The sequence below is a fragment of the Cornus florida genome, unplaced genomic scaffold (genome assembly GCF_030987335.1).
Source record: "Cornus florida cultivar Cherokee Brave unplaced genomic scaffold, ASM3098733v1 CherokeeBrave_3.0.0_Hap2_Chr08, whole genome shotgun sequence".
In the NCBI taxonomy this organism is placed as follows: Eukaryota; Viridiplantae; Streptophyta; class Magnoliopsida; order Cornales; family Cornaceae; genus Cornus; species Cornus florida.
The window spans coordinates 59,735,534-59,747,723 of record NW_026775578.1 but is presented as its reverse complement, the minus strand read 5'-3'; positions in this window follow the sequence as shown (position 1 = coordinate 59,747,723).

Sequence of the window (12,190 nt, the reverse complement as noted above, 5' to 3'; positions counted from 1 at the left end):
ATCAGATTAAATATTACTACCCAAATTACCATAAAAGTAATTAATAAATTACTTTCTCTTTTATATATATATTAAAAAGGTAAGTAAAATATGTTACGTATATAATTTATGTATATGTTTATTAAATAAATAAATTATACACATCCCATTATTTATTAATGGATTATCCAATAATACTTAAGTTACCATAATATTATAAAGTAACTTAAAACATAACACGTATCAAATCTATGTATATTTTTATTATTTAAATATAAAACATATACATCAGATTAAATATTACTACCCAAGTTATCATAAAAATAATTAATAAATTACTTTCCTTTTTATATATGTATATAATATATATCTATATATACACATACATTATCCATGGATAATAATTCATACACATCCATCCTCCTATCCAAGTAGTCCATGGGACTCAATTGATTGGCCCATTACTACTAACCATAATCATAAAAGAAAAATAAAATAAAATAATAAAAGAAAAGAAAATATTTAATTTACAATAAATCAAAACACCATTTAAGCGCATAATCTAATTAAACAATTAACACATAGACAAATATAAATAATACATAGACACATAATCAAATAATCAAGTAATACCTAATTCAATTAAACACATAAGTAATTAGTCAAATAATTAATTAACTAATTAAAAAATACAATTAAAACAAATAAATAAATACCGAGACTATCCTTGTAAAATTAGGGGTATTACACCCTTCTCATCCTTATCAACCTTTAAGGAAGGACTCATGGGAGTTTTAGCATATTTGGCGTCATCCGACCCAAATTTCTTTAGCAAATCTTTTGTATACTTTGATTAGGAAATAAAAATTCCACCAAGAGTTTGTTTGATTTGCAAGCCTAAGAAGAAGTTGAGTTCGCCCATCATGCTCATTTCAAACTCGTTTTACATAGAAGTAACAAACTCTTTACTTAGAGAGTCATTTGTTGATCCAAAAATAATGTCATCAATGTAAATTTGAATAATCAACAAATTGCCATCAATGGTTTTGGTAAACAATGTATTATCAATTTTTCCTCTATTAAAACCATTTGAAAGTAGAAACCCACTAAGTCTTTTGTACCAAGCTCTAGGGGCTTGTTTCAAACCATATAAAGTTTTGGTCAATTTATAAACATGGTTTGGATTGTCATAGCTTTTAAAGCTCGGTGGTTATTCTACAAATACTTCTTCATCTATAAAACCATTTAAAAAGGCGCTTTTTACATCCATTTGAAATAATTTGAAATTTTTGTGAGATGTAAATGTAAGTAACATTCTTATAGCTTCAAATCTAGCAACGGGAGCAAAAGTTTCTTCATAATCTATACCTTCTTCTTGGTTATACCCTTTTGCAACAAGTCTAGCTTTGTTCCTAACAATAGTTCCCGACTCATCCTTTTTATTTCTAAAAACCCATTTTATGCCAATAATTGTTTTATTTTGAGGCCTAGGGACAAGATGCCAAACATTGTTTCTTTTGAATTGAATGAGTTCTTCTTGCATTGCCAAGATCCAAGATTCATCATTTTCAACCTCATGTATATTTTTAGGTTCAAATTGAGAAACAAATGCCACAAAATTGCATATATTTCTTAATTGTGACCGTGTACTAATACCTTTGGATGGATCGCCAATAACTTGGTTAATGAGATGATTATGAACTAACTTCCATTCATTTGGAGTAGTTTTATGTTGAGAGGTATCATCACTTGAGTTAGAACTTTGATAGATATTAATAGGAGACTCATTTATGTTGAGATCATTGATACTCTTCTCAAGCTCTATAGGGCACCTATTTGTATTAAGTTCATTGGTACCCTTTTCAAGTTCAACTTCTTCATCATTGTCCATCACACTTTTTGTGGGAGAGGTTGGGGATTCATCAAACACAACATGTATGGATTCAACCACAATTAAGGTCCTCTTGTTATAAACTCTATATGTTTTACTTCTAGAGGAATATCCAAGAAAAATGCCATCATCTGATTTAGCATCAAACTTTCCTACATTATCCTTGTCATTGAGAACAAAGTATTTGCACTCAAAAACTTTGAAATAGCCTATATTAGGTTTTCTTTTGTTCCATAACTCATAGGGTGTTTTATTGAGAATCTTTCTAATAACAACTCTATTTATAACATAGCATGAAGTATTTACGGCTTCAGCTCATAGAGATCTAGGTGAATTGTGCTCATTTAACATGGTTCTAGCCATTTCTTGAAGAGATCGATTTTTCCTTTCAACAACACCGTTTTGTTGGGGAGTCCGAGGTGCTGAAAGATTGTGATTGTAGCCATTTTCATCGCAAAATCTTTCAACATCTTGATTGTCAAACTCTCTACCTCTATCATTTCTAATGGTTTTAATTTTACATTCCTTTTCGTTTTCGACTCTTTTGCAAAATTTTGAAAGAATTGAATGAGCCTCATTTTCGCGTGCAAGGAAGAATACTCAAGTGAATTTAGAGTAGTCATCTACGATTACAAAAGCATATAGTTTACCACCAAGACTAGCAATTTTCTCTGGACCAAAAAGATCCATGTGAATCAATTCAAGTGGTTTTGAAGTGGTTATATCCTTTTTCCTTTTGAAGGAGAACTTAATTTGCTTACCAATTTGGCAAGCACTACACGGTTTGTCTTTTAAAAAATTTGTCTTGGGGAGAACTTTGATAAGTTCATTTTTAGACAATCTTGAGATTAAATCCATGCTAGCATGACCTAACCTCCTATACCACAACCAACTATGTTCATTAGATGACATGAAACACTTAACATCTTGTTCTTGAAGTTCACCTAAGAGCAAGGTGTATACATTACCATGTCTAGGAGCACAAAATATTTGAGATTCATTTCTTTTAACAATGCATTTATCCGATTTAAAAATTATATCAAATTCATTATCACAAAGTTGACTAACACTAAATAGATTATACTTTAAACCTTCAACAAGTAAGACATGTTCAATTGATAAAGAAAGAGAAATACCTATGATCCCAATGCCAATTACCTTGCCTTTAGAGTTGTCTCCAAATGTTACGCTTCCTCCTTTGTATGTTTCTAGAGAGGAGAACTTTGTGCGGTCACCTGTCATATGTCTTGAACATCCGCTATATAGAAACCATTTGTCCTTGGAAGATGTGGAGATTTTGAAACCATCCTACAAAAGAGATTTCAAGTATTTTCACTTGGTACGCAAATCTTGTTGGGTCCATGGGAGTTAGCTAAGAACACATATGTTCCTTTAAGAACCCACTTCTTTATGAACTTAGGCTTTCTCTTTGAACATTCTTAAATAAGATGACCCATCCTTTTACAATAATTACATCTAGAATTTTTGTTCTTACTTTTAACAAAGTAGTTGGCCAAAGGCTTTCTCTTTTTCAATAGACATGTTTTTTTGTCAAAAGGGTCATATCCTAATCCATTTTTATAAAAGACACTTCTTTAAGCACCTAGCATGAGTTCTAGATTTTTGGTGCCTTGAGTAAACTTTGCTAGACCATTAATTTGGTTTTCAATAATTAACTTCAAGGAAGCATTTTCAGAGATGAGTTCAGGTGATCCTGTTTCTTTAAGCAAAGTGTATTCCTTTTTCAAGCCCTCATTTTCATTTAGAAGAGTTTGAAATTTACTTTCAATGATAAGTTTTTCTCTTCTTTGAGAGGCACATTTTTTGACCATTTTTCCTAATTCATCATGCAATTCTTTAAAACCATCAAGTAATCCATTATATGCATCAACTAAGTCATCATAGGACATTTCACATTTAGAGGAAGAGTCATAATTGGAGTTTACCTCGTCCCTATTTGCCATGAGATAGAGTATTGCCTTTTCATTATCGCTTTCGGAGCCATTTGAGTCATCATCTTCCCAAGTGGCTTGCATAGCTCTTCTCTTTTTCTTTTATTCTTTGTAAACATGACAATCAGCTTTGAAGTGTCCCGGCTTTCCACAATGAAAACAGGTAGAGGTGTCTCATTTGCTCTGTTCATTAGATGATTCACCCTTTTTGAACCTTCCCTTGTTGAATTTCTTCCTATGAAGAAATCTTTTGAAGGATTGAGTGATAAGAGCCAAGTCATCATCTTCACTTTCGTTGCCGGCAACTTACTTTTCTATTTGAGAGACTTTGAGAGCAATTTCGTTCTTTCGATGATGATCTCCTTCCTATCTTTTAGAGTGATCTCTCATATGAGAAGAGAGCCGAGAAGTTCATCTAACTCAAGTGTGTTGAGATTGTGAGCTTTCTTAATTGCCGTTGCTTTTGTATCCTATTTTTCGGGTAAGCTTCTTAGAATTTTCCTTGCAAGATCAGAGTTAGTCATAGTTCTGCCAAGATGCTTTATCCCATTAATAATGTCAGTAAATCTCACAAACATTGCACTAATAGACTCATTTTCATTCATAGGAAACTATTCATATTGATGCATAAGAATGTCAATTTTGGATTCCTTAACTTGTGAAGTTGCTTCATAAGCAACCTGAAGTTTATCCCAGATTTCTTTAGCTGTGGTGCAAGTAGAGACTCTATTATATTCACTCGGACTTATAGCACAATTTAGATTAACTTTGGCTTTAGCATTTAAAGAGATAAGTCTATAATCCTCGGTGTCCCATTCAGATTCAGTTTTAGGGATTCTTCCGGTGTCAACATTTTCATTGGAACAAAAGGTCCATTAACTATAACTAGCCAAATTTGATAGTCTACGGATTGAAGAAAGTCTATCATTCTGTTTTTCCAATAACCGTAGTTTGTTCCATCGAACCAAGGAGGTCTAGTATTAGATTGGCCTTCTTGATGAAGATGACCATTTAAGTTTGCCATGATCGTTCTCTAATACACTTAAGCTTTTTCAATAGAGTTCTAACTCTGATACCAATTGTTGCCCAAGTATAGACTCTAGAGGGAGGGGGGTGAATAGAGTCTAAGCAAACTAAAGTCAATTTTTAATTTTAACTCATTAACTATAACAAGACTTAACTTACTTGACAAATATTGAAGAAAGCAAACTGAATTTTAGACTTCAAAAGAAACTATTTATCAAACAAGATATGAAGTAATAAAAGTAAGAGATAGAGATAGAAATTGCAAACATATACTCAGCGATTTTTAGCGAGGTTCGGAAACTCCTACTCCTCACCTCAAGACCCCTCTTGAGACTTCCCAATTCACTATGGCTTTTCCTTGCGGGTGGAGAGCAAATCTTTTACAAGAAGCTCTTCCTTGCTTCTAGGTGCTAAGAGAAACACCTTCTCTTACTCTTTCTTGGGCCACACCAGCCCTTACATCTTTTAAATAAGATTGAAGAGGTACAATATGATCTCTCTTAGATCTGAAGTACAAGATATAGCTCACTTTAGAGTGTGTATGAATAAATTGAAGCTCAACTCACTTTTATAATATGAGATGTGTGTAAATGATGATGAAAAGCTTTTTGATTGCTAGAAGATCTTTCTCAATAAATGCAATAAGCTTTATGAAGGCTACCAGTCATTATATAGACTTTCAAAACTGTCTGATATAAATTCTAGCTGTTGGACACATACTTCGCGGAATAAAGCCCATTTGAAATTTGAATTCTCGCAGGTTCGGTGGACCGAAATAAATTACTCTTGAGGATCGGTCGACCGATTTAGTTAAAGGATGGCTATCAGCCTTGGTTCGGTAGATCGATAAAAGAGTCCTCTTTGGTTCGGTCGACCGATTTGATTTGAGGTTGATTACTGACCATGTTTCGGTAGACCGATGAAAACTTCTATCTGTTTCGGTCGACCGAAACTCCTTTCTCAAAAGCTCTAAAACCTTCTGTGAGAATCAGCTCTACTGACTTATTCACCTCTTTAGATTCGGTCGCTTGAAACTTAAGTGAGACTTTTAATATGCCAGGTTCAGTCGACCGATTTAGCAAGGTCCTGAGGTTCGGTAGACTGAAATAGCTTAGGGGTTTTGATCCAAGATCTCTATTCATATCGGTCGACTGATTTAATGTGCCCTTCCAATTCGGTCGACCGAATTGGTTTATGTTTCAGGAAACTTGTTATGATGATGTGACAAGTTTGGTCCTTTAGGTCATAGGGATTATGAATGAGTTGATTATGCATGATTTGAGAATTGTGAGCTTCAAAGTGTTCATACAAACTTTAACAACGATTCCTAAGTAGCTCACCATCCTAGCTACCCCATTGATGACATCTAGATAACTTCTTTGAATCTTGAGTCTTCTTTGTCATGTCTTGACAACGCTTTCTCCTTTGAGCTTAAATGTGTAATGACTTGTGTTGATGAGTGCTTTTAATCTGTAATTTGCTCAAGGTAGATATTAGTACACAAAGAACATCATTGATGAATTATGATCATCAAAAGCCTTGACCACCTTAGATTCAAGGTCAATACATCTTTTCATAATTTTTTATACACTTCAACCTTGTTTTCAAACATATTGTCTGTCCACAATTACCATTGACATGATTTAGATAATTTGAGTTGAGGAGACTCGCCATTTTGACCTATTGAATATGTCCATGTATGATTTAGGGGGTGCCCATGGCCCTAGGCACCTAAAAGGGTGGTTTTTGCACATTCTAGGGCAAGGGTGCTTAAGCGCAACCCGGGGTAGTTTTTGATCACTCTGGAGCAAAGGGAGCTTGAGCCCTTTTCTAGGGCGCTCGAGCGCACCCAACAAGGTTCCCTAGATTTTTCAACGTTAAATTCAGACGGTTATAACTTCCTCATCTTTAACCCAAATTAAGTCGTTCTTATGCTCAAATTGATCATCTTGAAATTATCTTTCCAATGGTTCAAACTCTATTATAAAATTCCAAACATAGAAAGAGTGATGCCTATATTTAGTGAGGATATGTCATGTAGGGGTGCACAAAAGAACCGGAACCGGAATCGTGAGAACCGGAACCGTTTTTTCCGGTTCTCACGGTTCCTGTTCCGGTTTTAAAAATTTGGAACCGTACTTTATGGTTCCGGTTCTAGTTCCAGACCTGTTGAATCGAGTCGGAACCGGAACTATATATATATATATATATATATATATATATATATATATACATTTTATATTTAATTATATTATATTACTAAGTAAGTTTGGCTGATATATATTTAATTGTATGGTCACAATGAATCAATTTTAATCATTAGATTCCTCACCCACGTGACTTGGTCTTTGGAAACCAATAAAGCAATAAAGCAAAACCTCTCTCTTTTGTTTTAAACCTACCTAACCTCTTATCTATTCTCTGTGAAGCTCGTGACCTTTCCCTGAACTGGCATCACATAAGCTCAAATAGACGGAAATTCGTTCCATTTCCAAGTCGATAATGAACCTCTTTGGTTGACAAATCAAAGCTATAATCTCTTCTAAAAGTGGAACCTTCGTGTTTGTCTCACGACCTCAAATCGAATAGGATCGAGCATTCTCATCGAACACATTCTTCTGTTTGTTAATCGCTCGCAACCTTACCACCTGAAGCCGCCTCCTCCCATCTTTTTTTTTTTTTTTTTTTTTTTTTTTTTCATATGAAAAACCTCTCATCTCTTCACCAAATGGTGAAGCCGCCGCCTCCTCCCATCTTTTTCTTTTTTTTTTTGTTTTCCGATGAAATCATGAAAAACCCCTCATCTTTTTCATCATCTTCCTTAGTCAATGGTTCCAATCTATACGATTTTGGTTCCGGTTCCATTTTTAAGGAACCGTTATGAACGGTTCCAGTTCCGGTTCCGATTGGAACCGTGTGCACCCCTAATGTCATGTTTTCCTTTTGTTGGAAATGCCGATTTGTGAGGGAACATTCTCCTATGGCCTAGAAGCTTGTAAGATGATTATATATGTTTAGTATGACTTAAATGGACTTCATTTGATACATCATTCAAGGTCATGTAGGTTTTAGCTTCCGCATTTCGGATTTGGCACTGGGTTGGATTTGGGTTCTAACCATTCATGCACCGAGTTATGAAATTTCGGACGTGACAGCATGATATCAGAACATTCGGGTTTGAAAATCTAAGGACAATGGGTTGGGTTTAATTCATGCTTCATATTGACTTAATGATTATGTGTTACATGCTTATGTGTTAAATTATTTAAGACATTTTATTTTGTGACTTAGCATGATTAGTACACTTGCTTGCATCATCATGCATTGTGCTCCATGCTTCCATTGAGTTAGTTTCATGGGGGTTATGAGCACTTAGAAGTGATTAATTGACTTTTATATATATATATATTGATCATTTTCTTTCATTCTTATAGTATCATGCCACCTAGACGAGAGGTTGGGGGAGTTCACGTCCTAATCTTGAAGAGCAATTTGATGAGACTCGTAGCTCTTACGAGACTTTCTTGCTCCCAGGAGGGGATGGGATAGAGATATGGTTACTAACCCACCACCCATACCTTTTGATGACAATCACTCATATTCTAAAGCAACCACGTTAAGTTAAAACCGCATCTTTTCTCAATTCTGTTTGATCCAAACTCTTTCCCACTTATGATATTTCCTATTTATCTCGATTAAATAAGACCATTATCTTATATTCATCAAGATAAACCAAGCAATCATAATCCCTTATCTCATCATGAACCAAGAATTATGCACTTTATCACAACCTAATTTGCCAAAATGGGTGTGAACAAAAATATATATTTAAAGTTGACCAAGTCTCACTTTGAAAAATAAATAAATTAATTAATTAATAAATTCAAATATGTTTCACAATCACTAAGTCTAGTTATGTGACGGCCCAAGTTTTGTAAACCCGGTGCGTCAGTGATGACCAAAAGATGACCCGATAACGGATCCGAAATGCGAAAGCGAAAGGTGAAACAACGGTCTCTAGAGATGCAATGTGTCTCTAAGACACTAATGTGACCCTCAATGAGGTCATGGAACCCAAAGGAAAACAAATGCGGAAGTGTCATTTCAAAACGGATAAAAAGGAACCTAGGGGCAAAATGGTCATTTTGTAAAAATGAAAAAAACGCATTGTGAAATACCTGAAATGCCCCTGGAACAGAATAGGGTAAAACTTCCTAAAAATGCTACTTAGAGTTTTTGTTTCATCAAGGATGGTGTTATTTGCCAAAGTGAGTATGCAAGTGCAAGCAATATGATAAAATAGATATACCAACATGGCCTAAAGCCTCTTTACATTTCATTAACAAGTTTTAGCATACAAAACCTCCATTTCTCACAAATAAGCTACAATGGCAATATTTGAGTTTTAGAGGAAACATACTTGTAACCTTTCAAGTTAATGACCATTGGCCTCATGTCATACATGTAAAATGCATTAAAAGGAGTGTACTTATGTACACTTTACATACGTAGAATCAAAGAATACAAGTTTGATACATAAAGCTACCAAACGATCCAAGGCAATGAAATCTTCAAGTCTTGAGTCCTGTACCTAAAATATGCCCCAGTATCATAGGGGTGAGTAACATAAAGCTACTCGTAGGAGATGAGCATGCATCGACCTAGCATTTTACAATTTTATCACCTTAAGGTGAAACATATCAAAAAGGTTCATGTCACCTAACGTCTATGTCAAAATGAGACTTAGGAAGCATCATAAGCTACCTTAAAACATTTCTAGCATAATCACATTGTTCATGCAATTCAAACAATATGGAAACATGTTATAAAAATCAACAAGATATAGATTTTCAAAGTCTTCAACTTGAAATCTAAGATACGAAAACAACAAGAGGGGTCATGCCATCTAACGTCTATGTTCAAAGTGAATCTATAGGATTATTCCTAAACTACATTTGAACATCAAAACACAAATTATGATATCGATGCAATTTAACCAACATTGGAACTTCCAATACAACGCTTAAAGTATGATTTCTCAAAGTTAACATCTTACAACATAAAATGGGAAATCAAACAAAGAATAACAAGTTACGATATCATCTAGTTATCAACTTGAAATGAAATACGAAATCAAACAAAGTGGATACTCGGACGTTATGCCGAATCAGACCGACAGCATAGTTACTTTAGGGTTACTAGCCCATGGGTAACCTCCCTATGTGCGCACTAGACTATATAGAGGGACAATCCCCCGTACTAGAACCAAGTCCTAGCCGTAGCCAAATAACGACATCCCCAAGTTTTCAAAATCAACAAATTGTGCAACAACGTATATATATTAATATGTATATACAAGATATCAACTATTTACCAAGCACAATCTAATTTTGGAAACATATACAATGCATGCTCAAAGTCTATAACTACTATGGCATGAAAGATGTTAAATACAAGGTGCGCAATTCTTTACACATAGCAACAATATATCCAATAAGGAAAACATATTCTTATCCAATGCTCAAAAGTAATCAAGTAAACATACACCGAATTCAAATCCATGATTTAAATATAGAAACAACTTCCAAAATGCAATTAAATCCATGGAGTAATAAAGTAGAATTTAATTAAACATAAATAGTTAAATTCACTAAATTCTAAGTTAATCCCAAATAACCTCAATTTAATATATATTAAAGGACATGTCATGATCATCACATATATAACATCAAATGACAAGTTAAGTGATTAAAACACTTAAAACAAAATTAATCAAGCTAATTAATTTATTTTCTCTAGATTTTTAAACAATTCCAAATGCCCTCAATTTAATCTATGTTAGAGAACATGCCAAGGCCTATCCAAATGTCACATTATATCATGATTTCATGCTTGTTATCACCATGTGAATTAAACTTTCACAAAAGATAAATATTAAATAATTTCTGTAATTCTTATCCAAATGCCTCAAATTTAATATATGTTAATCAACATACTAAAATTTAATTTCCTAGCATGTCATATTTTAATTCTATGTTATACACAAAGCCATATGAATTAAATCTTAAATATAGTAATTAATTAAATTAAATTCTAAATCTTAAACAAAACATGCTTGCAAATTGTATATGCTCATATAACAATCAATACAACATAAATATAATCCTAAGACACCCCCTACCTCAATTTGAGATGAAAATCTCAAAAGTCATCAAAACGAAACGGCTCCAAATCCGACAATACTTCGGGGTTTTGTCGGGGACAACGCCGTGAACAAGAATCCCAAAGAAGCCCCATGAAAATCACTACTTGAACTTAAAATCAAACTCAAAATTTGGTCAGAAATGGGTTCTAATAAGGGTAAAAGAAGCGCGTAGTCAACACGAATACAAAACGCAAAGGCACTTCAACTTTTTAACAAAGGGAAGAGGGTTTGAATGGAAGAAGAAGGGTGGCAGCCCCTTTTGGAAGCCATGGGAGCTGCTGGTCGTGCATCAAGGAAGGAGATGGCCAAAAATGAAATATCTCACTTCCCTTTTATAGGAAAATCCAAAAAGTGCCCCGAATGGGCCTCGCAGGGTCCGGAAAAGTAAAATTGGAGTAAACACGCTCAAACGGCAAAACTCCGTGAACAAAAAAGATTCACAATAAGAAAATATGAATAACGGAAGAAACAGCGTCAAAAACTGAGTCCCGAGCAGAAAGTTATGCCCCGAACAAGTTCGGCGGCAACCGGGTCTAGAAACTCTGAAACTGGAAAAAAATGACCAGAACGGAATTCTATGAATTTACAAGTCAACAAAAAGTGAAAATGAATCCCGTACGAGGATTCAGGCTCCAGACGAGACATTTTGCAATAACTTTCGTTAATTGCACAATGGCTCCTATAAAAAGGGTTAACCGCGAAACTGCCCCAGAATGAAAATATCTTCCAAAAGATATTTTTTTAGATGCCCCTGAAATAAAATATCTTCAAAAGATATTTATGAAAAACACCCCAAGAAATGAAATTAATTCCAAAGATTTATGCATCCATGCCCCTATGGGCACCGAGAGCAATCAGAGTACTTTCTTGCAAAAGTAAAGATACGTATTTTGAGGAAACCACTCAAGATGAAGACACGTGAAGTCAAAAACCAACTCTGAGCATGAGAAGTGAGGTTATGCCAACAATGTGATAAACGGGAAAAGACAGAGTAGGGAAAAAGACGAAACAGGAAAAAGAACGAAAGACGCATAGTGTTTGAAAAGTGAAAATGCGAAAATGACTCGGTCCTCAAAGGTAGTTGTCAATTCACATGAAAGAGTTTCAGAAACCAATTCCGAGCACTCGATATGACAC